We start from the raw sequence: 26,646 nt of genomic DNA, 5'->3' as shown, positions 1-26,646 counted from the left end.
GTTTAAAAGTTTAAAATAAACTTGTTCTTTATTATCGCAGTTAATATGTTCCTTTATATTGTATAATGATTATGTAGATATAATGATTTAGCACCCTCGTGAGATTTATAATTGATTAAATAAAGTTATATATGTTGTTTTAAAGTTTAAAATAAACATGTTCTTTATTATCCCAGGTAATATGTTCCTTTATATTGTGCAATGAATACGTAGATATTACGATTTAAAGTTTATAAAACTTTCGGAGGAAAATAATGAATTTCTCTGTACATGCATATCTGTGCATGTACATTTATGCCATGTGGCACACATACATGTCGTAAGACCATGTATGTGTGTGACATGGCACACAAGTCAGAATCAGAGGTGCAACAGGCTGTCAAAGTGACAACCTGTCTCCCTTGTCAATTCGGTAATTTTATTGATTCGTTATTTACTGATTCGGTAATTGCCATTGATTCCTATTGGCCTCAAGACTTATAGGAATCAATGGCAATTACCAAATCAGTAAATACCGATTCGGTAAAATGACTGAATTATACAGATTTTGTAGCTTCAAAAGAGAAATTACCTACATCCAAATTACCTACTCTTAGATATTGAAGTGGTATGATTTGGTATTTATGAGTAGGTAAATCGAGATTACGTACATTTGGCCTATTGAGTTGTAACATATTTATATACATGTTCAGTGCTTTGGAAGTAGTACAATATACTATAGGTAAACACCTTATACGTTTATGCTGTACCACATCCTTATAGTTTTGCACTTTGACATTCAGTATGACAAAATTTTACATACAAACATAAAAATGTAGTTCTTCTTTTAACCAGTAGAGGTAGTTGTAAAAAGAACTGTTTGGTACGCACCCTTACAAGATTTGTAATTGCTTAAATAAAGTTATATATGTTTTTTAAAAGTTGCTAAAAAAAAGTTATATATGTTGTTTAAAAGTTGCTTAAATAAAGTTATATATGTGTTTAAAAATTAAAATAAACATGTTCTTTATTATCCCAGAAGATGTGTACTTTTATATTGTACAATGAATATGTAGATATAATGATAAAACTTTCGGGGGTGAATAATGAATTACTGTGTACATGCACATCTGTGCATGTACATTTGTGCCATGTGGCACACATACATGTCGTAAGACCATGTATGTGTGCGACATGGCACACAAGTCAGAATCAGGGGTGCAACAGGCTGTCAAAGTGACAACCTGTCCCCTTTGACAATTCGGTAATTTTACCAAGTCGGTATTTACTGATTCAGTAAGTGCCATTGATTCCTATTGGCCTCAAGGCCCATAGGAATCAATGGCATTTACCGAATTGGTAAATACCGATTCGGTAAAATGACTGAATTAAACAGATTTGGTAATTTCAAAAGACAAATTACCTACATCCCATTTACTTACTCTTAAATATTGAAGTGGTATGATTTGGGACACGATGTAGTTAGGCATTTACCGGTCGGTAACGGTTGAATGTGGCCGTTGCTGACCGGTAAATGCCTTTTCCTATGTAGGAGGCATTTATTTACAGATTTGGTATTTTTTCCCGATTCTGTATTTACCGAATCGGTAAAATTACCGAATCGGTAAATACAGACTCGGTAAAAATACTAACTCTGTCAATTCTAATGTAGGTAGCACTGTTGACAGTGCTAGAGGCGTCTAAGAATTCGTTATTTACCACCCAATACAATTGGGTGGTAAATAAGGAATTCCTGTGTACATGCACATCTGTGCATGTACACCTGTGCCATGTGGCACACATACATGCCCTAAGGGCATGTATGCGTGTCACATTGCACACAAGCCAAAAACAGGGGTGCTACAGGGTGTCAAAGTGACACCCTGTTCCCCCTGGCAGGATTCAGTATTTACTGATTTGGTAATTACCGAATCAATATTTGCCATTGATTCCTATGGGCTTCAAAGTCCATAGGAATCAATGGCAAATACAGATTCGGTAATTATCGAATACGTAATTACTGAATTTTACCGAATCGGTAATTAATTTGGTAAAAATACCTACATCCCCATTGCCAGTTCTTAAATACCGAATTGGTATGATTCGGTATTTAAGAAGTGGTAATCTGGGATTACCTATATCGGGCCCTCAGTATTTATGAGTAGGTAAATCGAGAATACGTACATCTGGCCCATTGATTTGTAATATATTTATATACATATGTTACATTTCAGTGCTTTGGAAGTAGTACAGTATACTATAGGTAAACACCTTATAGGTTTATGCTGTACCACATCCTTATAGTTTTGCACTTTGACATTCACTATGACCAACATTTACATACGAACATAGAAATGTAGTTCTTTCTTTAACCAGTAGAGGTAGTTCTAAAAAGAACTGTTTTTTTTGTTTTGCTTGAAAAACGTAGAAAAATGAACTTTTTACACAAAATAATTGTTCAACAGGAACAAACTATGAAATTGAAAGAAAAAAATTATTTGCTGCATCTGTGGTTCCTGTTCTTCTGTAAAATTACTTCAATGGACTGTTGTCCGAAGGCTACTAATTTACTGCAATGTATGCATTACATCATTAAATTTTTCAGTTCTGGCTGAATGTTCGCCACCATTGAAGAAGGCATTGGTGGTACTCCGGTTGTTGATGTAGATGTACTAGGAGGAGAGTCCTCCTCCTGAGATCTTTGCACCACAGCTCTACTCCAATTGTTGGGGTGTATATTTTTTACATGGCGTTCCATGCTGTGCGTTCCAAATGAATATTTTTTGGGGGGATTTCCTCTTGATAACACTGTGTCACAGATCTTGCAGGTGACCAGTGGTGCATTTACCTTCTTTTGATGTTCTGGAAAGCTGAACAATTTCCAGACTATGGACTCCTTCTTCTTACTTGGGTGAGGGTCCTCTTCAACAAAGTCTTCATTAGAAGAATGGTCAGAGTCTGGATGTTCAGCCATTTGGAAATATTTTTCTGTAGCTAGGAGCTGTAGAAAAAAGGTGTTGCTTCTCTGAAAGCCTAAGAAGAATGATGAACATGGGAGGGGTTTTTCAACAATTGGAGTTGGAACTATTATAAACCAATTAAATCTTTTGGTTTGAGGTCACATGGTTGGACGTAAGCTTACGGAGCGCTTACGTTGCGTTTACGGAGCGCTTACGTAAGCTTACGATGCGTTTACGTAGTACGCACCCTCGCGAGATTTATAATTGTTTAAATAAAGTTATATATGGTCTTTAAAAGTTTGAATTAACATGTTCTTTATTATCGCAGATAATGTGTACCTTTACATTGTGCAATGAATACGTAGATATAACGATTTAAAGTTTATAAAACTTTCGGGGGTAAGAGCTTGAAGCTTTCACGGTGCGCAGACAGAGCTCTTACGTTGCGTGCACGTGCGACGTACCCTCGCGAGATTTGTTACTACTTAAAAAAGTAATATACTGTTGTTAAAAGTTTAAAAAAACCATTTTCTACATTAAAGCAGATATTCTCTACCTTTAAAATCTACGTTAAAAACGTAGATATTATGTTTTAGAAGCTTAAAAAATGTGTCGGGGTAAGAGCTCAGAGCGTTCACGGTGCGCGGACCCTGTAATCATATAAAAAAAAACTTGAAAATAAAAAATTATATATATATTATATTAAATTACCTACTGGCGGTCGCCAGTAGGTATATATAGTTAGGATTTTTTCTCTATGGGTTTTTTGAAAATTCTATGTCTAATAACTTTGGCGTTTGTGGACGGAATCGGCTGAAATTTTCAGGAAAATGGCACATTTTGTTTCTGAGCAGCCCTTGAAAATTTGGGGGGGGTTCGTCCAGTGGGGGCCGAGAAAAAAGGGGGGTCCCAAAACGTGTTTTTAACATTGAGTTTTCCATAGGGCGGTTGGCCTCACTTTTAGCCCGAACGGCTGAATGGATTTGCACGAAACTTGGCAAAATTGTAGGGACTGGTAGCCCGATGTGCCTTTTGTAGGTCTCAATATATGTGCTCCAGTGGATTTTGAGAAATTAACGTTTAAAAAAAGATATATATCTGTAACAGCGGACCGGTTAGCGCTCTGGTTCGCGGACTTTTCGCGCAACGGAGCTTTGTGAAGCGAAGCTGATTGGTTCTCCGGCATCTGTCAACATTCCAAACAGTCCGTAGCGGCCGCCATCTTGTCTCTCGGTAGGATCGAGAGACAAGAGGAGGTCAAAACAAAGGGGGAAATAACTATAAGGGGGCATAGTAGATCCTCGCTGACCCCCTAGGTTTGATGTGGAGGTTTTAAAAGGGCCCCGCGGGGCAAAAAAAAAACAAAATATTAATAATCGAACGGCTGAATGGATTTGCACGAAACTTGGCAAAATATTAGGGACTGGTAGCCCGATGTGCCTTTGCTAGGTCTCAATATATGTGCTCCAGTGGATTTTGAGAAATTAACGTTGAAAAAAAGATATATATCTGTAACAGCGCTCCGCTTCGCGTACTTTTCGCGTTACGGAGCTTTGCGAAGCTGATTGGTTCTCCGGCGTCTGTCAACATTCCAAACAGTCCGTAGCGGCCACCATCTTGTCCCTCGGTAGGATTGAGAGACAAGAGGAGGCCAAAGCGAAGGGGGAAATGACCATAAGGGGGCATAGTAGATCCTTCCTGACCTCTTAGGTTTGATGTACCATTTTGCCAAGTTTGGTGTAATTCCGTTCAGCCATTCAGGCTGTAGACGTATGTAAATGTCCTATGGAAAATTGCATGGGGAAAACACATTTGAAAGTGTTGAAATTTAGAACCAATTAAAATGTTACTTTGGTTTTGTATTTGTGTGTGATGAAAGTTAATTGGTTATGTATATATGTCAAATGAGAGGAAACCACAGCCATTTTGTGATACTACTGTCTGAGGTACATTTGTGAGGAATTTTTGGTGGTGAATTTCTGGTGTTTGATTTACACAGTACTAACACTTCTGCTACTTTTAAAAAGGTGAGTTGTTAATTTGTATGGGGAACTATGTTGTACACTTGAAGATAATTTGAAAAATGTTTTCTGTTATTTATTTGCAGTCCTTCTGTTATACTAAATACTTGATAAAGTTAGTTTTATATTATGTATTACTAAAGACGATAAATGAAAGTGATTATTTTTTTCTGCAATTTACAGCAAGCAATTTCAAAATAAAATGGCTCACAATGAAGAGACCGTGGCAATTTCTTTTGAATTGTCCACTACATTGATTGAAATTGAGAGCACCAATAATGAAATATTGTCACAAGGAGGACATGACTTGTATGATTCCATTAGATTGATTGAAATGGACAGCACCAAGAATGAAATATTGTCACAAGGAGATGACTTGAATGATTCCACTGCATTGATTGAAATTGAGAGCACCAATAATGAAATATTGTCACAAGGAGGAGATGGCTTGTATGATTCCATTAGATTGATTGAAATGGACAGCACCAATAATGAAATATTGTCACAAGGAGGAGATGACTTGAATGATTCCACTACATTGATTGAAATTGAGAGCACCAATAATGAAATATTGTCACGAGGAGATGACTTGAATGATTCCACTACATTGATTGAAATTGACAGCACCAATAATGAAATATTGTCAGAAGGAGGAGATGACTTGAATGATTTTTTTGATCAATCTCTTGATGGCGAATTTATCGAGTGTTTGGAGACCATAGAGTTACAAGAATCATCATTGCAGACTTTTAATGAGGAGATTCCAGATGAGATGATTGAAGAGGAAATTACTGATGAGGACATGTTACTAGTTCTTTCAAATTTAGAAAATTCTGAAGAATAAATTTATATTTAGAAATCAAAAATTGTTTGAGACATTATTCATTTTTATTTTTAATTTATGAGGTTGTAGCGAAGTGATTGTAGTATAAAATGAGACTTATAGTATAGAGTGCAACATTTTTATGTTACATGGTAAGTTTACTCATATTTACTTCCCTTCTGCCACTATATTATCTCCAATGTGTATTTGACATGTCTTCTTCATCTCCGGCCTCCTTTCTCTCACTGTGTGTCTCCGATGCATCTTATCGCTGGTATTTTGTGTAATTACAGAAGAGAGTAAAATAAAATAGTTCGGAACGTGAAAAGGGGGCAAAGTAGAGTACTCCTCACCCCCTAGGCCTTTTTAGGCGGTCCCAAAAGGATCAGTTTCTGCTTTCCTGAGAGATTATGGTATGAGTTCCATATACCACAATAACTTGCATTACAACATGCAAGATATCTATCTCCTATTACCAACTTTTGGAGATATTCGCGCTAAGCGCGAATATCTCCAAAAAGTAACACCTGCCCTGAGCAGTTCTTAGCCATGTTATCCAATGGGAGGTGGATAACATGGCTAAGAGTATTAGCTCGGTAATGCATGAATATCGCTGAGTTTTTAGCGATATTCATGCATTGCGGCCGTTTATTATCGCATTTGCGATAAACCTTGATAATAGTAAGGTTTATCTTCGATAATTTCTGACGATGCTTAGTGGTAAAAAATTGGTTGGTAAGCATCGTTAGCGATAAATATCGCTTAACTTTGGTAATATGCCCCAACGTCTGTTAACGTTCGATTCGAAGGAAATGAGGAAGTGTTGAAAAACATTGTCTGCGCCATCTTGCCTTTTTTGAAATGCCACACTTTTGTCGTGCACGGCAGCCATTTTAGATGTCTTGACCAGACCCACTCTCTGCACGCTGTCGATTCGTAGCATGGCTCCTCACCCTCGTAAGCATCTCCCCCAGGCACTGGTCACCACCGCTCTCTGTCTTATGCATGGGCAATAAACCTTCCCCCATCTGCGCTGCTCTTCCCTGAGAATCACACTCTGTGCCCGCCCGACACCTCCCTTTCGCCCTATTCACTACCGCACCCTCTGACACTCCTCTTCCTCTGTGTCCGAATGTCCAGGCCGGTCCTAGGCTATCAGCTAGCCCTGCAGATGTAGTTTATGGCCCCAGCTGTAAAGAATCACCCCTCTTCAAAGGAGTTATAGTAGATCAAGGCCCACACCCGATGTGATCCGTCACAGCACACGCGTTCCTACTATCTGAAAACCATCCTGTATTGTGATTGGGGAGGGGACCGAGCCTGAAGCGGAAGATTCCAGGAATGACTCTTTGTACATCAAAGTTTTTACAATTATGTGTCACATGAAAAATATATAGCACTCCAACAAAGTAGTAGGAATATAAAACTTTAATAACATATAAATATATACAACAAAACAAAAACAGTAAAAACATTTAAACAACGAAGAGACCGTGGCAATTTCTTTTTAATTATCCAATAGATTTATTGAAATTGACAGCACCAATAATGAAATATTCTTGTCAGTAGCGGTCTGTTGTGCGAATAGTTCCAAGGCAGCAGAACGCGCTGAAATCTAGATGGCACGAAAGTGATGTCTAGTAAGTTGGCGCCCAGCAAAAAACGGCGTGGGGCGCCGCGGGGGTGAGTGAGTCCAGTAGGCACCACAGCTATTCTTACCGGCATTGCAGAATTACTGCTGGGGACAATGCCTGTGCTGTAGCAGGGTCACAGCAGAAACAAAAAGGATTCTGTTGAAGATGTTGTTGGTTTTCAATTTGAAAACAGTTCTGGTGTCAACTGCTATGCTAATGTAGTGGTTAATGTTTTGTTTTCTCTAGAAAATGTAAAAGAGGGGGAGGCAGTCCAAAGTTCCGTTAAAAGGGCAAAGGAAAGGATCGGTGGTTTGAACTATCAGTCAAAAAGGGGAGGGGGTGCAATAATTTTTCCTACCGGGTCACACTGTGCTTTCACCGGAAGTGAGGTCTGCAGGATTGTAGTAATTCAAAGTGAGGCTGGCGCCAGCATGGGAGCGCCGACGTCCCGCGGATACAGTTTCGTCACTCCACGGGCGATCATGGCAGTCATTCCCCATCGGGGGTCGGAGACTCCCGCGGCTCCTCTAGAATCTTCAAGGTCGTGGAGGACTACGGTGGTGGAGTCAACCAGTGACCGGGCCATTTCTTTATGTTGGGCCCGCTCTTGCCAGGTCGACCGCCATTTTGAGAGTTCGGCAGCTACCGGCGATCGCGGGGTCACATGAGCGGACGGGCTCCACCCTGCCGGGCGAGACGTTGCAGCATGGCCACAGTGGAAGAACCGTTATCTAGGTCGTTCCGAAACTGTGCAGCACTGTAGTTGTTAGGATGCCACCGCCTGGAGCGCTGAGGGTGCAGCTGGGAAGCCTCCACCTGGGGAGGCGGGAGAGGCCTGTTCGCACCGTCTCTCCCTCCCAGTGCACCCCACGGCGTCTCGCTTGAGATTTGTTATGGCCGGACCAGGCGATGAGGACGAGGGGGGGGTCGGAGGCATGTGCAAGACATCCCCCTCCAGTGTTGTCGCAGCCATTATAAAAGAAAGAAGTGTCCCGTCCGTCTTCGGGCCGGGCTTCCGGTGGATGTCGGCCGGACGCCCCTGGCTCTGGCCCCATGAACGGGTTTCTTGGTTTATCGGCTGCAGCCGGATCCCGTCGGCCTCGGCCCCCCGACCGTTGGTGGTCGGACCGGAAGAGCATGTGGCGGGACTACCTGCAACTCTCAAGGGCCACCGCGGCCGGACTGGGAGAGAGAGGGGAGGGTCGAGGAGACATTCCCCCCCCCCTGCAACTGTTCAGCGTTGTAAAGGCAATCCCCTGGCCGGGTCCCGCTGGTCTCGGCCTCTCCTCCGGCTACACCCTACGTTAGGATCTCCTGGCCGAGGCGTGGCAGCAGGACCTGCCTTATATGGGCTGCTCCCGGCTGGGCGTAGCCGGAACCCTGCCCCACCTTGGAAGTTTCCAGAGTGGGGGTGGATGTTCTACTGACTTGCATTTTCCCTAGTCTATCGATTTTTTTGGCGTGGCAGGCGGTGGGACAGCGAGGGGTGATTTGGTTTCTCTTACTGTTTTTCTGGTCTCTCACCACTGGCATATTTTAACGTTTTCTTGTTTCTAGGACATTAATAGGTTTTATCATTACGTTATGTTATCGTTTCTTTGTTCGTTGTTTAATAAAAGTTCATGTTCATCAGTGGCCTACTGATTTTCGTTTTCCTATTTTTTTCTTTCCAGGTTGTTTCATGGTAAAGTTTCTGTTAACAGGATACAGTGATCACTTCGTTATTATTGCATATGTCCTTTTCACTAGGGGTGCTCTCTGGTCGGGCCAGATGACGTATCTCTAGTAAATGGTCCGGGTGAAAAAGGTGCATCAATCAGTGGGGAGTAGATAGGCATGACAGATTACAACGGGGGAGAACGGTCCGCATTACGTACCCTTTCACTACTTGCAAAGATTTTCCTACGTTTATTTGCAAACAGGGAATACCTCCAAAAAGAACTAATTCCCAAACAGTCAATGTTCGGACAATCAATCAATCAATGAGGAATGAAATAGGTACGACGTGTTAAAGGCTTGCGTTACCTACCCTTCACTATCTGCAAAGGGAGATAGAATATTCCTATTCTTCCTCGTTTGCAGGTAGAGAAGATCGTTAAGAGAATTAACTTCGAACAATTCAATGCTCGATTGAAACAATCAACAAGGGGTACTGTGAACACAAATGAACGCCGCTTATATACATACGCATTGCTATTTTCAACAGGTTGTTCCTAATGTTTCTATTTTAGCGAGGTCAAAAGAGATCCCATTAGTGGCCTACTGATTTTGCTCGATTCCTTTTGTTTTTTTACACGATTTTTCGCTATCTGCAAAGACTAAACAGAGTATTGCGACTCTGTGCTTGTTTGTAAATAGAGAATGAACCAAAGAGAATAATCAATCAAATGGAGAGAGAAGCAGGCACGACGGATTACAAAGGGGGAAAGGGCTGCGTTAACTACCCTTCACTATCTGCAAAGAGAGAGTACTCCTAATAGAAATGAGGGGTGGGGGGCAGCAATCAAAGCAGATCAGTGTGCATAAACACGAAAAAAAAAAATCTTACCACGTACTTGACATTCGACAGCTTATGATATTTGCTATTAAAAAACCATTGAAATTCACTGAAAAAACCATAGGTTATAGGCCATATATAGTTAGGAATTAGCATTTACAAAACCTTGAAAATTCACTGAAAAAACCATAGGTTATAGACCATATATAGTTAGGAATTAGCATTTAAAAAACCTTATTTTACTCACACAAAACCATTGAAATTCCATATATAGTTAGTTGCACTAACTATATATTGCGCACCCGCAATCCACTGCTGATGATGTCACATATTACATCATTCATGACATGGTCAGTGACATCACTGATGACATCACTGATGACATCTCAAATGACATCACTGATGACATCACTGATGACATCTCATTTGACATCAATGACCACATCACTGATGATATCATTCATGTGACAATACAATGCATCTCCTCACATTTTAATATAACCTCTGTTTCACCCAGTGTTAAAAACAGAGTATAATTTTTGAAACCATTGACACACCAATACTAGTTACTACATACGTACTCACTGATTCCTACGTCTACACACACATTCACTCATTCACCCATACAATCATTCATACATACAATCACTCATGTTTACAACACAATCATATGCACTCATACACCTATACAGACACTCACACTCTGCCACTCATCCATGGAGTTACTCACACACCTAGTCAGTCCTGTAAAGAATCAATCACACTTCCATTTTCTACTCTATACAGTTAAACATAGAGCACCTTACGTTTTCAACCATATACTAACACATACTTACTCTCTTATACAATCATTGATACAAGTACACATTGATCTGTACAGAGTCACACACCTCCCATCCAGCCACACACACACTCAGTCTCCCATGCAAATACTTGGGCAATCAATCAATAACCCATATAGTTACTCATATAGCTACTGATCAACACATGCAGCAGTTTACAGAACAACAGACATAATGATGCACAAATTAAGACAGTTTAGTCACTAACCCATGCACTCAGTGAGACACATTTAATCACTCACTCATACATTCAGTCATGCACCTACTAAATCCTTCGTCCAGACACTTATACATCCACTCATTCTTCAATATGTAAGACATATTTTAACTTTACAGAAACATAGTCACTGGATGTTGTCATCAGTGATGTCATCAGTGATGTCATTTGAGATGTCATCAGTGATGTCATCAGTGATGTCACTGACCATGTCATGAATGATGTAATATGTGACATCATCAGCAGTGGATTGCGGGTGCGCAATATATAGTTAGTGCAACTAACTATATATGGAATTTCAATGGTTTTGTGTGAGTAAAATAAGGTTTTTTAAATGCTAATTCCTAACTATATATGGTCTATAACCTATGGTTTTTTCAGTGAATTTTCAAGGTTTTGTAAATGCTAATTCCTAACTATATATGGTCTATAACCTATGGTTTTTTCAGTGAATATATATATATTCACTGAATAAACCATAGGTTTCAAGCCTTACATAGTTAGGTATTAGCATTTAAAAAACCTTGGAAATTCACCAAAAAAAACATAGGTTTCAGGTCATATATAGTTAGGTATTAGTATTTAAAAAACCTTGGAAATTCACTGACAAAACCATAGGTTTCAGGTCATATATAGTTAGGAACTAGCATTTAAAAAACCTTGCAAATTCACTGAAAAAACCATAAGTTTCAGGTCATATATAGTTAGTTGTTAGCATTTTAAAAACCATTGAAATTGCTCCTATATAGTTAGTTGTACTAACTATATTTTGCGCACCCGCAATCCACTGCTGATGATGTCACATATTACATCATTCATGACATGGTCAGTGACATCACTGATGACATCACTGATGACATCTCAAATGACATCACTGATCTTATCACTGATGACATCATCCAGTGACTGTGTATTTCTGTAAAGTTTAAATATGTTTCACATATTGAAGAATGAGTGGATGTATAAGTGTCTGGATGAAAGATTTAGTAGGTACATGACTGAATGTATGAGTGAGTGATTACATGTGTCTTACTGAATGCATGGGTTAGTGACTAAACTGTCTGAATGTGTGCATCATTATGTCTGTTGTTGAGTAAGCTACTGCATGTGTTGATCAGTAGCTATATGAGTGGCTATATGTGTTATTGATTGGTTGCCCGAGTATTTGAATGGGAGACTGAGTGTGTGTGTGGGTAGCTGGCATATATAAATGACTATACATATGAGCCACTGATTCTGCGAGTGGCTGTATGGATCATTGTGTACTTGTATCAGTAATTGTATAACAAAGTAAGTATGTGTTAGTATATGTTTGAATAAGTAAGGTGTTGTGTGTATAACTGTATGGTTGAGGAAATGAAAGTGTGATTGATTCTTTGCATGACTGACTAGATGTGTGAGTAACTCCATGGATGAGTGACAGAGTGTGAGGGTCTGTATAGGTGTTTGAGTGCAGATGATAGTGTTGTATTGATGAGTGACTGTATGTATGAGTGATTCTATGGGTCAATGAGTGAATATGTGTGTAAACCTAGGAATCAGTGAGTGCGTATGTAATAACTGGTATTGGTGTGTCAATGGTTTCAAGAATGGTAGTCTGTGTTTAACACTGGGTGTATCAAAGGTTATATTAGAGTGTGAAGAGGTGCATCATATTATCACATGAATGATATCATCAGTGATGTGATCAGTGATGTCAATTGAGATGTCATCAGTGATGTCATTTGAGATGTCATCAGTGATGTCATCAGTGATGTCACTGACCATGTCATGAATAATGTAATATGTGACATTATCAGCAGTGGATTGCGGGTGCGCAAAATATAGTTAGTACAACTAACTATATAGGAGCAATTTCAATGGTTTTTTAAAGGCTAATACCTAACTATATATGACCTGAAACCTATGTTTTTTTCAGTGAATATATATATATATATATATATATATATATATATATATATATATATATATATATATATATATATATTCAACAAAAACCTCAGTGTAGAAGTAAAGGTCGCACTCCAGCAGCGATAATCCAATTTAATAATTTATTCTTAAATCATTATTTTCTGCCAACACAGATCAACCAATGCGTTTTGGTATATCCTAATACCTTGATCAACTGTGATCAAGGTATTAGGATATACCGAAACGCGTTGGTTGATCTGTGTTGGCTGCTAAAATAATGATTTAGGAATAAATTAATGAATTGGATTATCGCTGCTGGTGTGCGACCTTTACTTCTACACGGAGGTTTTGTTTGAATAGTTAGCAGTTTGGTTCCACCGCAATGGTTACGCACCTTTGTGAGCGCTGCAAAACCGGGAGATGTGAACCGCCTTTGGATTTATATATATATATATATATAGATATATATATATATATATATTTTGCTTTGTCTCTTCTCACTACAATTGCCATGGATGAAGTCACGGCACAGCAGCAACAGGTTAGTTCACAGATATTTTATTTACACACCATGTGCAAAGTAAAGTGCATCAAAAAATGGCCTACGCGTTTCGGCTACTCCTAGCCTTCTACTGGACCATAGAGTCCTCTGGTCTAGACCCCATTTTTAAAGTGCTAAGTGCTAAGTACCCTTTTCCATTTCCTTGGTCATCTAGACCGACAACCCTGCACAGTTAATTATCGGCATACTCAAACAGCCATTTTTACGTTTCCACACTAATGTAAAGTACTCTGTTTGTTCAAAACCTATCAAAACCAAATGATAATATGTATATATTTACAATTTTCCAATTTCAGCATCCCAATTCTATTTACAAATACGGTTACCAAATAGTTTGTGAATACATTGTTTCTCACTATATTCCGTGAAGTACACTTTCAAAATCAAAATCCCGGACAAGTTTGTATTTCAACATACTTTTCAAGCCAATTTCTAATTCCCCTGGTATATATATATGTACACTATTTATATATTGATAATTACAATCTACTAAATTTTTCATAATTATGTACATACTCCTTCGTTAATAGTATAAATGGCACTCTATGATTGGGTGACACAAATGAACATTCAAGATTTATGTAAAGTACAAAATTATATATCCCCTTTGATCATATCATAAACACCCATTCATTCTATGTTGTTCCATTGTTGTCCGTTACCTTACCCACAATGATCCATAATATTTCCGTATAAATCATGGGATGCTGTAAAAAAAAATATTTTTTTGGTTTATGGGTTCTGGCTGATATGTTATATTCAATTTCAAGTTTCCTCACATCTATTTACATTAATTGTACTGTTCTTACAGTTCGGCATATAGATTATGTCCAAATGGGACCTCAGTTCCCATGCCCAATATCATTCTGGATTCCAGTTTTCGAAGTAGAAGAGTTCGATCTCCACCTCTCTCTGAGATTTTGCTCAATTTTATTCCTGAATATTTCAATAAGGCAGGGTTGCTCTGATGGTGTTTGGCAAAATGTGTGGCCCTCGGGTAGCTAGGGTCTTTGTTCCTAATTGCCCTTAGGTGTTGCAATATTCTTAATTTCAATTTATTAATCATGCTCCCGATGTAAGATTTATCACAAGGACATTGGAGTTTGTAGACCACACATTTAGATTCACATGTAATGTGGTCCCTTATTTTCTCTGTTTTGCCGTTTTGAAGTTTGTACTCTTTGATGTTCACGCCATGCTCACAGGCTTTGCACTTGTAGCACTTCCAAAATCCAGGAGCAGTTAGCCATGTTCGTTTATCCGGTTCTCTTAACCCCAGATGACTTTGTGTTAAGATATCTCTTAAAGATGAAGTCTTCCGGTAGGCAATACTTGGAAAAGGTGTTAAATTATTTTTCAAGGTTTCATCCAGGAGCAAGATTTTCCAATGTTTTCGCAATGCCCTTTTCATTTTATTACTTTGGTTGTCAAAATCCATGATTAATCTCGTTACTTCATTCTCATGATTACTTCCTATGCTTAAGATGTTTTCAGACCTTTAATTTTTCGGTACAAGCAAATCCACTCTATTTTTCATCATCATTCTTGATTTTGCAGAGGCTATTACTTCTTCTGGGTATCCCCTCTCAAGAAATCGAAAACTCATTTTATTTATTTCCTCATCCAGATCTGTTTGTTCAGAGCAGTTTCTTTTCGCTCGAAGCATTTGGCCATATGGAATGCTCCACTTTAATTTTACAGGATGTCCACTATTCGGGTGGAGGATGCTGTTGCACGCTGTTGGTTTCCTGTGGATTTTGGAGCACAGTTTTTCGTCCTTCACAAATATCTCTACATCTAAAAAGATGAGTTTTGTGGAACTGATACTTGAGGTGAAGTGTAGATTATAATCATTACTTCCAGGGATTCAATAAATTGTTCTAATGAGCTGTTGTCTCCTTCCCATATGATGAACAAGTCATCAATAAAACGACACCAAAGTTTTATTCTGGATCCATTTATGTTTTCATCCTCTTTCTTCACCACCTCACTTTCCCAAGCCCCCATCAGGAGGTTCGCATAAGTGGGCGCAAATGATGTCCCCATTGCGGTCCCCTGCTTTTGGAGATACATTTTCCCCAAAAACAGGAAAACATTGTGTGTTAAGCAGTAGTGAAGCATATCCAATAGCATTGCTGTATATTCCAACAGACTCACTGAGCGTGTTGCTAGTGCATTCCTTATGGTTTTCATGCCATCCTCATGGCGTATTGAAGTGTGAAGTGAGGCAACATCAATAGTTGCCATCAGATAAGTTGGTTTCCATTCACTTTCTGTGATCTTCTTGAGGAAATCCATTGTATCCCTTAGAAAAGAAGGTAGTGCTGTCACATAGTTCATTAGGAAAATGTCAATAAATCTTGATGTTGATTCTAGCAATGACCCTATGGAGCTCACAATTGGTCTTCCTGGAGGTCGCACAAGGGATTTATGAACTTTTGGCAAAAAGTATATCGTGGCAACAAATGGATTCTCTGTCTTCAAATAACAATATTCGTCAAAATCAATTAGGCCCTTTCTTTCCAACCAAACAATAAGGAATGGTATTCATTAGTCCATTCTTCCATTGGACTTCTTGTTAACTGTTCATAATGTTCTTGGTTGTTAAGTTGTCTGTTGGCCTCCTCAATGTAAGTTGACACATCTTGTACCACTAGGTTGTCACATTTATTCTTACATCATTATTTTCTGCGAACACAGATCAACCAACGCGTTTTGGTATATCCTAATACCTTGATCAACCGTGATCAAGGTATTAGGATATACGGAAACGCGTTGGTTGATCTGTGTTGGCTGCTAAAATAATGATTTAGGAATAAATTAATGAATTGGATTATCGCTGCTGGAGTGCGACCTTTACTTCTACATGGAGGTTTTGTTTGAATAGTTAGCGTTTGGTTCCACCGCAATGGTTATGCACCTTTGTGAGCGCCGCAAACCCGGGGAAATGTGAACCGCCTTTGGATTTATATATATATATATATATATATATATATATATATATATATATATATATATATATCCAACAGCAAAAAAAACTCCTTCCAGACCTCATGGACCCTTGGAGAGTGGCGCGCACACCAGCTGAGTCAACCGGCTATTAATAATTAACATAAAAAGTCTCATATAAGCGTGCTCTCAGGAAAGGACAAACACCAACTCGTCAGGGTGTCCGTTGTTTATTCACAACGTGTTTCACCTACACAGAGGCTTGATCACGTGAATAAAACAGTCGCCATAGCAAACATTAAATGGTAAACATAGAAACAAGACTATCACAGTAATACCAATCATGGACATGAAACGTAATCCAAACATTGCGAGCACTTGTTATAAAGCATAAAACACATTATTGTGCTCACTTATGATGCATGTAATCCAACATAAAGAGTTCATACTGTTAATTGCCAAAATGTAATGGCGGTAATGAAAACATTTGCAAGTGCTGCAATGCTCCTGTTAAAAATGCATACATGAAAAGTAGGGATGTACAAAGGTAAACAGAAGTAAGGAGAAATGATAGACCGTCCTCCCCGAGTACCACCTCAAAGCAGATTAATAAAATGTTGGGACTCCCCTTCCTGGTCTACGCATGTAGCAGAGGCCGTTTGGCTGGCGATAGTCAATAAAGTTTTATTGACAAAGCGGGTTGTCCGTGCATCTGGATAGTGGTATGCATCTACCGATGCAAGAAATGAAATGAAGGGTGCCTACTGGGAAAAATGTTCCCCAAATGAATAGGTGGAGTAACCTCATAGAAGCGTATAAGGCAAAATAAGCCCGAAGATGTGTGCAAAAAGTGCTGGCAAGTGCCTGGTAATAATGTAACATGTCGAGGACAGCCTTGTCGGCTCGGAACAGCTGAAATAATGTCTCAGGTATAACCAAGTGGTCGGGTCAGAACAACTGAAATAATGTCTCATGTATTACCAAGTGGTCAAAAACATGCGCATATAAAGATGGAAAATGCAAATGTACAAGTCCAGAACACATACAGTTACCAACATCGCATTAGAGTAAGCTATGATGAATGCAAGAACGTCCTAGTGCTCATGAAGAAAAAGAGCACAGAACTTCACAAATACGGATAAAGAATGAAACGCAAAACAAAGCAGAAAGCAGAAAACAATTATTCCTTAAGATGTACTGACAATTCCTCTTCTTGGTTCGGACCTCTCGGTGTCTTAGTTTGGAAGTCAATAATCAACTTAGACTCCCTCTGTCTGAACTTAAGGACCTTGTTTCCGCCCCTGGGGTTCTTATTGATTTGTTCTAGGATAATGTAACTGAGATCTTTTACATTCGAAAAGTTCTGTGCCCGAGATATGATTATTGTGAGACTGTGATAATATATTATCATGTAACAGGATTGGGCGATCCTGTATTTTAATCCCTGTTTTCTTTATTTTTTCTTTTTAGGAGGAAAGGAAGGGGCCCAAGTCACCAGCAGTCACCTTTCACGGGCTTCCAAACCTTTTTCTGCACACATCTCTATGTTGTATTACATGCATCATAAGTGAGCACAATAATGTGTTTTATGCTTTATAACAAGTGCTCGCAATGTTTGGATTACGTTTCATGTCCATGATTGGTATTACTGCGATAGTCTTGTTTCTATGTTTACCATCACACGCTGCATTTAATGTTTACCATGGCGACTGCTTCATTCACATGATCAAGCCTCTGTGTAGGTGAAACGCGTTGTGAATAAACAACGGACACCCTGACGAGTTGGTGTTTGTCCTTTTCTGAGAGATTGCTTATCTGAGACTTTTTATGTCAATATATATATATATATATATATATATATATATATATATATATATATATATACATTAGAGCAATAAAAAAGTGTTTATAGAGTGTAAACTAATTCTATAAATTAAAAAACATTTTAATAAAAACCAAAGATGTCAATAAAGTTGATACAGTTTTTTCTATTAGTATTTATAAAAAAATTAGCATCTCTTTTTTTAAAATTACAAATAAATATTTATTGGGAAGAGTTAATCTGCCCTAACATTTAATGTTATTACTTCTAGGGTTAATAAACATGTTTTGATTTACTTTTGCATGTATATTTTACATTAAAATATATATATTTTTCAAACTAATATATTTCATTAATTTTCCTCATACTTTCCAATAGAAATATCTCCGCAAAGGTGGTGGAGAGATCCACCTCCATGTGAAAAGTTACTAGAAGTATTTTTACACTTCTAAGTTCAGTATTAGAGATCTCTACCCCCTGAATTGAGTGAGAGGAGGCAGTTAAGTCTACACTTCGGAGTAAATCTACACTGGGAAATAAGGGATAGTAAAAAGTGTCAATTTATGACTTAGGGGGTCATTACAATGTTGTGTGACAAGGCTCCGCCCGACACCGTCTTCAATTCGGGACTGACCGCCAGATTACAATGTGACCGAACACCGATCGGTCGGATTCCCATTGTTTCCAATGGGAGCTCGTGTTAGGCCCGAGAACCAGCCTTAACAGGCTCCTATGGGAAAAAGGGTGTGTGTGTAAAACCCTGCATCCTGTTGCAGGCACCGTATGGTGCCTGTCACACAGTCCAGGGTTTTACAGAGTGGTACCATAAGTATCCCCTTGGCCACCAACCGTAGGCTGTGGGGGCCAACGTCACTTTCTGACAGCCTTTCCATGTCGGAAACGCCAGGGCAGAAAGGCTGTTGAAAACCGACATCACAATCCCCGGTAGCGGAAACGCCATCTAAAGGGGGTTACAATGTGGTTCCAAACCAAAGGAATACTCCCCGAGTCGGTTGGAACCGAGTAGGAATGACCGGCCGGTTTATGTTCCAACCACGAACGACGTAATCGGGCGGTAGGAATGTTAACCGACCGAGTTGGTTGGAAGGGATCCAACGTGGTCGGGAAGATTCTGACTGTTGGGCAACATCGTAATAAGCCCCTAAATGCAGGAGCAGATTTACAGTAGTAAATCTACATGTGTAAGTATACCTCTGTGAATAGGGGGCAATACTGTTTAATACATCTTTAGTTTGTACATTCGTAACAAGGTTGAAAGACAGCTTCTCATTCTGCACTTTGCTTTCTACCGGTCTTCAGGCTGTTTAGCTGACCCTACCCCTACAATTTTAAACCCATGGAGACTCTTTAATAGCAACTGTCAAACCAGAGCGGTATGACCGTCACAAGGTCACGATGACGTTCGACGAGTGCCCTATCACATTCCAAATGCAAACTAGTGAATTAATAGAGTATAGTGCATATTGTCACCGGGTAGACTCAAACCTTATGAGGCTTTTAAAGTAAGTAAAAAAAGCTATAACCAATGTAATAATGACAAAGCACGCTTTATTATTTGTTTAAAGTTTTTTTCTTCGCAGCCAATGCCATTCTAGACGTACAGAGCACAAAACAGATAATACGTTCTCGTTTTTTTTTTTACTATTTTACATTCTTAATTCGCTCCTTCTTTCGTTTTCAACAAAAGCTGACACCGAGAGGGAGGCGTCAGCTCCTGTCTTTTATGAGCGGCAGTTTCCTGGTTAGCTGATCATTGACTCTAGAGCCAGGTGCACGAGGCCGCGGAGCCCGCGTCTGGCACTGAGGTTAAAACTGCAGACCCGCGATCCGACCATAGAAGAGGTACGTAAACGATGCAGAGTTACGCGTTCCCTCTAAACAGACCGGCAAAGGGTGGAAAAACTGCAAAAATGTACGGTCCCGCTAACAACAGACCGGCACAGAGTAAAAATACAGCAATAATATGTGCTCCCTCTAAAAGGCAGTTGTGCAGTCAGCAGGGACAGGTTCTCTTCCTTTGGGCTAGAGCAGTTTCGGTTTTCGATGTAAGACGGACACTAAAGATCTGTGACGTTTTAAGGTAGGGTCAATGTGTGCCTTGCCTGGGTCAGAGAACCAGTCTTTCAGGGGAAGCCCTGATAGAGCCAGCACTATTCTTCAGAGAGGCTTTCCCTGATGACCGTGAAAAATCCTTAAAAAGATTGTTTTAAATGCTGTTCTCCTTTAATTTAATTTTTATGTGAGTGATTTATGAGAGGCTATTACGGGCATTTTGCAAAGAAATGTTGTGTTCATGTTTCGTGCAACATCCATAGCAAAACGTTTATTTCAGATAAAAACAGTACCTCACATATGAGAAATAGGATGGTGTCATAGACTTTATTTGCAGTAATAATAGTGAGTCGCTGCTTTTATACAATATTCAAAACACACGTCACTATCCCTGAATATTAAATCTAACACATTCAGTCTTTGGACCATTGTGCCTGTGCACTGTCACTGGCCTTGACAAAGAGGGGATGAAACAGCGGAAATTGGATCACAAATTCGAACTGTTCCGAACAGGGGCCCCCAAAATACCTTTACCCCGTGCCCCCCAAATCCTTCAGATCCCTAAAATCCTTAAGCTGCCCCTGCTAAAGATTTGTGTGTTTTCGCGGGTGTGTTTATATATGCTTTTGTTTTCGAAGGACATTGTTTCACAATAGGTTAACTGCATTGTAAGGCTGGATAGAAACTCTGGGCAGGAATGCTGTGCTGTTAGCCAAGCTATCAACATGGATATGTAGGCATTTTACTTTATAAAACAGGCAAATCGTTTTTTAAACAAAACCTGAAAATATGTGTGTGATAATACCAGGAGATCCTAAAAAAGAGAGAAAGTATATTACACTAGTTTTCAATGTCGGTAAGGAAAATAAGACGTTCATTTAATAATGTATCATGTTGTAGGTATAATCTTATAATTACACCAATAAGGATTATTTTAAAGTAGAACATACTAACTGAAATGTTTTTTGGCACTTACTAGTATTATTACACATACAATGGCATTAATGTCCTCAACATATGAGGAACACTTGTTTATTTAGTTGGACTATTGAAACGTATAAGAAACTGATCGCCTACAGATGTTTGTACACGGGCCATACCCTAGCAAACTAATTTAAGTGCATGTATCTTTGTTGTTGAAAACTGGGTTACTGACTGAGGTGGGCGAAACCCTAATCAAGCAACAACCATAATCCTTGGCAGTGTGACGTCACAAACAAACCCCAAATTAACCTGTGCATAACCCTCTGACAGCTTGGCACAGAGCAGTCAGGCTTATTTTAAGGCAATGTGTAAAGTATGAATGCAGCACTACAAGCAGAAACAAAATGAAAACACCACAGAAGAAAAATTCCACGCCAATTTAGAAAAAAATAGAATAATATCTAAATAATAGTTTAACACCAAGAGTACTAAAATCCAATCATAGAAACAGAGATATACAGTTCTCAAAGATTTCAGGGAATATTGCGCCAAAAAATGCAAAGTGCCAATGGGGGTTATACAAAAGGGGGTGGGAGAGCAGCGAACATGTCCTTGCCGGATTACCCCATTGCCTCCTGGTCATTGTAGTTCAGTATTCTTCGTTTCAGTTCAAAGTTCTCAAAATGTTCAAAAAGTTCGTGGCCAGTGCCCGTATATTCTCAAATCATATCCCTAGACACGTGTTTCTGGTTAAATACCTTCATCAGTAGGGAAAAATATTTTCAGAGGTTGCTTGACATGCCACCGTCATCTCCTCAGAACTATTACCACTCCCAGTGTGCACGGGCATCTCCCAGAGCTCGTCAGCTAGTGGCTCACGGGAGCCATTTTATATAATACAAAAGGGGGTGGGAGAGCCGCGAACATGTCCTTGCCGGATTACCCCATTGCCTCATGGTCATTGTAGTTCAGTATTATTCGTTTCAGTTCAAAGTTCTCAAAATGTTCAAAAAGTTCGTGGCCAGTGCCCGTATATTCTCAAATCATATCCCTAGACACGTGTTTCTGGTTAAATACCTTCATCAGTAGGGAAAAATATTTTCAGAGGTTGCTTGACATGCCACCGTCATCTCTTCAGGACTATTACCACTCGCGGTGAGCACGGGCGTCTCCCAGAGCTCGTCAGCTCGTGGCTCACGTGAGCCATTTTATATAATACAAAAGGGGGTGGGAGAGCCGCGAACATGTCCTTGCCGGATTACCCCATTGCCTCATGGTCATTGTAGTTCAGTATTCTTCGTTTCAGTTCAAAGTCCTCAAAATGTTCAAAAAGTTTGTGGTCAGTGCCCGTATATTCTCAAATCATATCCCTAGTCACGTGTTTCTGGTTAAATACCTTCATCAGTAGGGAAAAATATTTTCAGAGGTTGCTTGACATGCCACCGTCATCTCCTCAGAACTATTACCACTCCCAGTGTGCACGGGCATCTCCCAGAGCTCGTCAGCTAGTGGCTCACGGGAGCCATTTTATATAATACAAAAGGGGGTGGGAGAGCCGCGAACATGTCCTTGCCGGATTACCCCATTGCCTCATGGTCATTGTAGTTCAGTATTATTCGTTTCAGTTCAAAGTTCTCAAAATGTTCAAAAAGTTCGTGGCCAGTGCCCGTATATTCTCAAATCATATCCCTAGACACGTGTTTCTGGTTAAATACCTTCATCAGTAGGGAAAAATATTTTCAGAGGTTGCTTGACATGCCACCGCCATCTCCTCAGGACTATTACCACTCCCGGTGTGCACGGGCGTCTCCCAGAGCTCGTCAGCTCGTGGCTCACGGGAGCCATTTTATATAATACAAAAGGGGGTGGGAGAGCCGCGAACATGTCCTTGCTGGATTATCCCATTGCCTCATGGTCATTGTAGTTCAGTATTCTTCGTTTCAGTTCAAAGTTCTCAAAATGTTCAAAAAGTTCGTGGCCAGTGCCCGTATATTCTCAAATCATATCCCTAGACACGTGTTTCTGGTTAAATACCTTTGAAAATGCAACCTCTGAAAATATTTGTCCCTACTGATGAAGGTATTTAACCAGAAACACGTGTCTAGGGATATGATTTGAGAATATACGGGCACTGGCCACGAACCTTTTGAACATTTTGAGAACTTTGAACTGAAATGAATAATACTGAACTACAATGACCATGAGGCAATGGGGTAATCCGGCAAGGACATGTTCGCGGCTCTCCCACCCCCTTTTGCCAATGGGGGTTATCTGGTCACTTCTAATCAGAATAGGGAGGAGGAATTGGTGTCCAATCAGTTCCCCAGGTATGAAATCTAAATCAAATGCAGGACAGGACACTTGTAACTACGTTACATTAAGTTTCTTTAGATAACACTCATAAACGCTATGTTAGTTGTTGTTGCGGTTTATATCGTTTTTCCGCCCCACATAAGCGTTGTGGCATTGATCATTGGGTCATCTATCTGGTCACACCAGATCGGGACAAATTCACAAGTTCAGACTGACTGCAATGGAGTGCTGGTTGCCTACAGGGACCCAGTTGGGCCCGCTGAACAATAGTACCTAAAATCCTAGTTGCGAAGCAATGCAAAGTCATTACGTTGAGTTGCGCTGGCCAACATCGAGAAACGGTTGCTGTGGAGCTTACGGAGAGAGTTCCTGTGCTAAGGTGCATCACACAGCAAAGTCATGGATATCGATTGGAGCTTGTGATGAGAAGTCTGACATAGTTGTCAAGAAAGCCGCTGAGGCTTGCGAAGACTTGCATAGCAAAGCAGCAGTGCTGAGAAATAGGTGTGTCACATTTGGCCGGTGCTGGTGAAGCTGCACGGGTTGGCGAAGACTTGCATCAAGATGCGTCATGCTGCATTGAGGTGTGCTGGTTGTTGGTGTTTAGATGCATCACACTGGGTCGGGCTGGGGTAGCTGGATAGGTGATGCATGTTTCTGAGCTGCGGCACGCTTAACTGGCTGTCAGTGTTGAGATGCGTTGTGCTGGATCAAGCTTGAGAAGCTTTTGGGTGATGCGTGTTCCTGCGTCGGAGACATATGGCCCAGAGAAGCCTGTTGTGTCCTTGTGGCTTGAGTACAGGATGTCAACCGACTGACCCATGGAGATCTTGGAGTCCTGGGATACACAGGAAACTTGGGTTCAATCACAGCAGGGCAGCTCACAGCAGAAGAGCCCTGGTGCAGCAAGAGCAATCTTTGGGCAGCAGAGAAGTGCTTGAGCAGCAAAGCAGGTCAACCGTGCAGACTTCACAGCTGGACAGTTATTTTCCCTGGCATTGTCCACAGGTCCAGAAGTGATATGAAGAGTTGAGATCTGAAGTCCAATATTTATTTCTTGTGCCCATTTTGAAGCAGGAGAAGGTTCTGGGGGTTCCCACCCCCTTGACATGGTTGGAATTATCTGTCTTCCTGCCCTGGCCCCAGACTATATGGGGTCACAATAGACTAATGTCTAACCCCTTGGTGGCAGGCATTTGTGATGTTCAAGTGTGGTAGACGACTGCTCCTCCCCCTCATTAATTTAGAGGGACCCATCCTTCCAACACCTATCTTCCTTTTGCCCCACTGTCTGGTAGCAATACACAAAGGCCGACTGCCAACTACACCTAGTTATATGACCCAAGATGCAGGCAGCAGACACCAAATGGCTGGGACCGGGAAAACCTGGGACATTGTCCTAGACATCGGGTGCACTATGAGGAAGTCACTCGAGAGTGTAAACATAATGCAAACAAATAGTGATCAAATTTCCAAAAGCAATAAGCTGAATTTGACGTAATAACAAATTAACATTGTTCAAAGTTCATCATCAGAGTCCAAAACAAAGCGTAGACAGTTGCTTGTTCAAGTATTTATTGTACAGGTCGAAAAACTCAATGTTCTTGCGTGGGATGATGACAAACATTCCATCGATGTAATTCCCAATGCATTTCAGGCTTCAAATCATAGCCCTTTGTCAGGGAAATCAATAACCAGGAGAAATTACTAACACAATGCATGATAAATAATAGTTCAGTTAAATAAAACATAAATGGCCATGAGAGGAGATTTAGATAAATGTACAAGGATAGAAGCTCCTTCCAACAACTGATTTGAGAGACAGACTGGTAAAAAGTAAACGAAAACCAGAGAAACAATGAACATGAAAACACGTGCAAAGCACCAAGTTCCCAAATAGCCAGAGTCAGAAGAGAAGGCCACTAAGCACAAAAAATAGTCATGCTGAAAAAGTGCAGTGTTGTGTATACTCATGCGCAGGTTGCTCCGCGTAGTGAGTAAATACCGGACTTTCAATTCCACTGATAAGTAAAAATGAGTGTGACATGCGCTACAAGCAGATGTGAAAGAAATAGACCCAGCTCCATGAGCCAGAGTGAAAGTAAGCTGGAAACGCGTACCTCCCAACAAGATAGCTTTCTATTGAAACATGCAACCGGAATGGGTCCTAGCACTAACTTCGTGCTGTGCTTAAACAAAAACAAACATAAGAGACTAAACAAAAATGCAAAATGTCTAAAACAAAAGAGCATGTGCCAGATAATACATCACGTGCTAAGGCAAAAGCTTACCAGCAAAGTCAATATTGGACTAGGTTAAGGGTTAGAGGAAGCCAAAAACTACACAAGCAGCCTCACGGTGCAAATGAGTAAACAACCGTGTAATCGACGAAGTTGTGCGTGCGCAAATAAATAAACGTGCTGCAGGCTTAACCCGGAAGTGATTTTCATAGAGGCCAGCTGTCCTTGTAAATGAACCAAAAGTAACAATGTGAATAGAGTAAACACAATAAAAAACAGAGAAAAAACCTCAAGTGAAGGTGCCCTGTGAGCAAATGGAAAGGACCTGGAAGTACAAAATGACAAAAAGTAGCACAAAGGATAACATGGAAATAACCGGTAATGCCATGTGACTGGAAGCATATTGAGGGTCACATGATGCTGAAAACATTATGGACAAAAACAAGTTTACTCAGGGATAACAACTCACATGGGCTATTCGCAATCAGTAGATAACAGATAAAGTGAGGTAAAATAAGTAAATAAACACATTGACATTCCAAATACACATATTGAAGCAGTCAGCAGGTATATGTATGATTTTTGGGCACAAGGCAAAAGTGCTGAAATTGAACTGAGCCTCATGGACTAACAAGAGCCTGTGTAAACTCAAAGCAGTTGCAAACAATGCCAATAACAACATGTGTACATGGTGAGGACAGTAGCAAAAAGAGTATGACCAAGAAACCTACACCATCAATGAGGGAACATTGGCATGAAAATAAACATAAACATCAAGAAACGTTCAAGAAACTGGCATGGACTCCAACCTGGAATCAAATAAAATGATGTGTGTATCATGTGTATTACAGAAAACATAAAAATTCAAGTCTGTCATTA

At 40.0% G+C, this 26,646-nt stretch overlaps 1 protein-coding gene across 2 annotated transcripts in view; it reads left to right on the top strand.

The window, feature by feature from the left end:
* The first annotated feature begins 19,954 nt into the window (after positions 1–19,954).
* LOC144783994 (GTPase IMAP family member 9-like) overlaps positions 19,955–26,646 on the top strand; it is a 196,142-nt gene continuing 189,450 nt past the window's right edge. Inside the window, exon 1 of one of the 2 annotated variants that reach the window (XM_078662708.1) lies at positions 19,955–20,080. The gene's annotated coding sequence lies outside the window, so the exon portion shown is untranslated. The remainder of the gene's footprint in view (positions 20,081–26,646) is intronic. The other variant, XM_078662707.1, reaches the window with a different exon arrangement.

This window comes from Lissotriton helveticus, chromosome 10 (genome assembly GCF_964261635.1).
Source record: "Lissotriton helveticus chromosome 10, aLisHel1.1, whole genome shotgun sequence".
In the NCBI taxonomy this organism is placed as follows: domain Eukaryota; kingdom Metazoa; phylum Chordata; class Amphibia; order Caudata; family Salamandridae; genus Lissotriton; species Lissotriton helveticus.
Note: the sequence above shows the minus strand (reverse complement) of the source record. Positions and strands in the feature narration are given on the sequence as shown.